Genomic DNA, 4573 nt, shown 5'->3' with positions numbered 1-4573 from the left:
TTAGCCCAAACAACTACCTCTTTCCCTACTGTATTTTTTATTTTATTTAGCTCCTTTGCACCCCATTATTTTTTATTTCTACTTTGCACATTCTTCCACTGCAAATCTACCATTCCAGTGTTTTACTTGCTATATTGTATTTACTTTGCCACCATGGCCTTTTTTGCCTTTACCTCCCTTATCTCACCTCATTTGCTCACATCGTATATAGACTTGTTTATACTGTATTATTGACTGTATGTTTGTTTTACTCCAAGTGTAACTCTGTCGTTGTATGTGTCGAACTGCTTTGCTTTATCTTGGCCAGGTCGCAATTGTAAATGAGAACTTGTTCTCAACTTGCCTACCTGGTTAAATAAAGGTGAAATAAATAAATAAAATAAAGACCATATTCAAATGAAAACAAAAATAGAAAACGGGTTTCCCATCTCAAGAGATTAAATAAAAAAATGACTACAATAAGTGCCTATTAAGTAAAGGCTGACCATAACAGGGTTATATTTTTTTATATATAAATATTTTTCTTTGAACCCCTTTATCTCCCCAATTTTTGTGGTATCCAATTGATGGTTACAGTCTTGTCTCATTGCTGCAACTCCCTACGGACTCGGGAGAGGCGAAGGTAGAGCGCCATGCGTTCTCCACGAAACACAACCCTGACAAGCTGCACTGCTTCCTGACACAATGCCCGCTTAACCCGGAAGCCAGCCACACCAATGTGTTGGAGGAAACACCGTACACCTGGCGACCGTGTCAGCATGCATGCGCCCGGCCCGCAACAGGAGTTGCTAGAGCGCAATGGGACAAGGACATCCCTGCCAGACAAACCCTCCCCTAACCAGGACGACGCTGGGACAATTGTGCGCCAACCGATGGGTCTCCGGGTCGCAGCCGGCTGCGACAGAGCCTGGACTCGGACCAGGATCTATAGCGGCACAGCTAGCAACTGCGATGCAGTGCCTAAGACCACTGCGCCACTCGGGAGGCAGGGTTTCGTATTACATCATGCATAAATTCCTTGTGACAAGGGGAATGGAAGCCTTTGAATTGGACGTTTCAGACAAAAAATGAAATTGCAAAAAAATGTCTAGCCCCTTTATCTATTGGTAACAGGGTTGACGTATTATGCTCGACACACTAAGTTTTCCACCACAAAACAGAACTAGCTCACGAGCGCAACGAGCACCTGCATTTTGGAGCTATGTCTAAAAAGCTTTTTGTCTTTTACAACTCTCCCATTCACCTATAGCCTGCTAGCCTTTTACCGGCTGCGGAGAGCCTTTTCTGTTTGCATTTTGTTGTGCACCAGGTTTTCATGTCTTTCCATGTTCTGTTTGTGAGAGCTGGCTCTGACCCATAACAGTCAATCCTCTTTGCCGGGAACCTTCTTTAGCACTTTACATTTTCCCAAATGCTTCCAAACTGATGCTTTCTCACAGCTGCTCTTAGTCTTGGGTTGAGAAGTCATTCTCCAAACCTAATCGCAAACAAAGAAAAGATTAAACCACATGACGGTCCAACACAATAGGGGAGGGGGGCATAGGGAAGGTAAGGGAGAGGAGATAAAAAGAAAAGACTTCCTCCGTGTCAGGTAAGCAGTCTCGAAGTGTACACTCACCAACTTACCGGACTGAGTGAGTTCTGTACATCCCTCGCTGTCCTCTGTTCCTGCGTCCAAGTCTTCTTGGGCCTCTTTCTGGTGTCTGTCTTGACCCTTTAGTTCTCAGTTCTTTCCCAGGCTTGCCTGAAAAACACAAAACGATGGAACATACATAAGATTAACAACAAATCCACATATTAGCAAGCAATGACATTACATTTTTGCTAAGCCTGGTAAGTTTGACGGTAGACTGCGGATGTTCCCTTGCTTACGAAAGCAGCCGGTGTCTACCGTCTCAGAATTACCAGGCTGAGTGAGTTCTGAACACCTGTCACTCGAGCTTTCACTGTCAGGTTCATACTCACTGATGCAGCCGGTGTCACTCAGCTGGTGTTTTGTATAATATTTGTACAACAGCCGATGAAACTATGAATTTTTTTTATCAGTGTAACTTCCTGATAGTTGCTGATTGAAAATACAATCTACATAAGACATTCTAAATCCACAGGTTTTGTATTGGTGGAGTTTTGGCTTGCTTGGTGACATCACCAGGTGGTCTAAGTTAATAGACCAATTACAAAGAGTTTGAAATCTCTCTGCCATTAACAGCTCATTTTGAGGCTACATTTCCCTCCCATTAGTGGATTGATCCATGTTTAACCATGTTTTGAGGCTATAGAGTGTTTGTTTACATGTACTTTGTTAACCCACATTGAAGTAAAACAAGCTTATATGCTGAGTTCTGATGGGGTACAACTGTTGAACTAAGCTCATGAGGCATTTATAAGTTATATTCTTCAAGAATCAATGGGTATATATCATTCAATTGCAGGTTCAAAAATGGATTTTGCAACTGCCGATTGCAACTTTAAAATGCAGGAAATGAGGAGGTGGTTGACGGTTGGCTACATACCTTGGCACGAGAGATTCCTGCTTTTAGATTACAATTTTAAAATAATTCATTAATAAATGTATAGTATGACAGCAACAACTGTCTCTCCAAATCAAATCTTCCCTTCTAGCACCGCACTGTCTCTGCCAGTCCTGCAGCAAATAAAACATGTTTTCACAAAAAAAGAAATGTAATTGGACCATCCGGATATCCATATTTGAATAGTGAAATATTCCAAATGCCTTTCCCTAGCTGCCATTTCAAAATACAATCACCCACCTCTAAACAAAATGTCTCACATTGTGACTTGCGCAAATAACTCGGCATGTCACAGGAAAGCAACCGAGCTAGGACAACATTTGTATTACAATGTAGGTAGCTACCAGTAGCTAGTTTAACATTACTCCTATGGAGTTATTTAACATTATGCACAACACAACATTCTTCCATATGAGAACATCTAAGACATCATAGCAAAGATAAGCAATGCAATAATAATCCATTCCGAAATGTATTAATGTCTACTCCAGCAACCTTTAGCAGCTAGCTGGCTAATTAACCAGTATAGCCAGGAAAAATGGCTCGCTAGCTAACAAAATGCTACAACAGAGCTAATACTTTTCCATGCATCGACGAAATGTAGCCCGCTACAGCTACATTGGCCGAGTTATTGTTGAATAATAACGAAGCTAGGTAAATTCATTTAAAATAATATCGCTAGTAACTGCAAAATACTTACAGCTAAAATACACTGCTGTTTTCTTTATGAGCATGGTGAACTGAGGAAGCCGCATCCACGTGTAGTGTTGTGGGGGAGGGGACAAGTTCCCCAAATAGACCCTGGCTTTGGATCAGGTTTGAATTCCCCCCGCTAATGGTCCTTGTTAGGTTTGGGGAGGGGAAGCTGATTCTAGATCTGTATCTAGGGGAAACTTCGCCGCAGCACATGCAAAGAAAGAGAGTTGGGGAGAGTTGGGGAGAAGGGGAGGAGAGAGAGCGTCGCTCTCAGGATTGACAGATCATGTTCAAAATATACCAGTAAGAAATTGGTTTCAGAATGTAATATATTACCTTTAGCAGTTCAAATGTTTTCATTTGACCCATTTCATTAGTCTTTGTTGATTGATTGCTGATATCTAGTTTCACAGAAAAGATGGTGTTGATGAAGAGCATCCATCCATGTATAGACATATAGTTCATACTGGTGGTCCTACCCATTATCCACTTCACTCCATTAACCCTAAACTTGCTGCTCACATGGTGGTTTGTCTAAATGTATTTGACTTTAGGTTAGTTAAGGTTAAGAAGGTAAAGATTGTGTTTTGCTGTGTTGGGAGCACTAAGTGGCAATGCTGCCTCACCCAGATCACACATTACCCTATATACGTATATATTGTAGCAAGCTTAACCCAACACTTACCACCTTCTGATCTCTTGGTGTAATGAATAAAGGTGTTGGCTTGCTAGTCGCTGGACTGGGGTTCGAGTCCCAGTTGGAGCTACCCCCAAGTTTGTTACACTGGTATCAGAAGTGGGATAGTGCCTGTGAAGCCATCAAAGATGTGTGTACACGTGAGAGACTTGCTATAAAGAAGTGTGGCGGCATGCTCTCCCCAAGGAAGGAGATCTCAGCTGACTCACATTCTGGAGCAACTTTAATCCAACACCGAGTGAACACATCGAGAGGTTTGGACATATTGGAGTAGCACTTAAGGTGTTGGCTTGACAGTTGATGGACCCAGGTACAAAACCTGTTTTGGGGAGACCGCCTGAATTTACAACAATATATTTGTTTGCCTATGGCAGTCCTTCTAGAATAGTGGGGCACGCCGCCCTGGGGGGGCTCGGAGCAATGCCAGGGGGAGCGTGTGATCCCGGGGAACATGCTTTTTTTTGCTGCAGGGAGTAGGTTTTTTTTGCACTGAACAAGAGCACACAGTACAGAGCAGGAGATATGAAGTGCAGATAACAAACCCTTAAGAGACACCATGGAAAAATATTTAACAGGGATGAAAGGAAAGGCGGAGAGAGACGGAGATAATGAGACAAACGTAAGTCTCCCGAAAGCTAAGACGAAGCGT

The 4573-nt window shown here is 42.5% G+C and overlaps 1 long non-coding RNA gene across 1 annotated transcript; it reads right to left on the bottom strand.

The window, feature by feature from the left end:
• Positions 1–840: 840 nt before the first annotated feature.
• LOC116369982 (uncharacterized) lies at positions 841–3439 on the bottom strand. Its single transcript, XR_004208688.1, has 3 exons — positions 3232–3439; positions 1627–1744; positions 841–1477 (listed from the first exon to the last, which is right to left on the bottom strand). It is a non-coding gene; the product is annotated as an uncharacterized LOC116369982 (long non-coding RNA).
• Positions 3440–4573: the final 1134 nt, after the last annotated feature.

The sequence above is a fragment of the Oncorhynchus kisutch genome, unplaced genomic scaffold (genome assembly GCF_002021735.2).
Source record: "Oncorhynchus kisutch isolate 150728-3 unplaced genomic scaffold, Okis_V2 scaffold2356, whole genome shotgun sequence".
NCBI lineage: Eukaryota > Metazoa > Chordata > Actinopteri > Salmoniformes > Salmonidae > Oncorhynchus > Oncorhynchus kisutch.
This window is presented reverse-complemented; position numbering and strand designations above follow the sequence as displayed.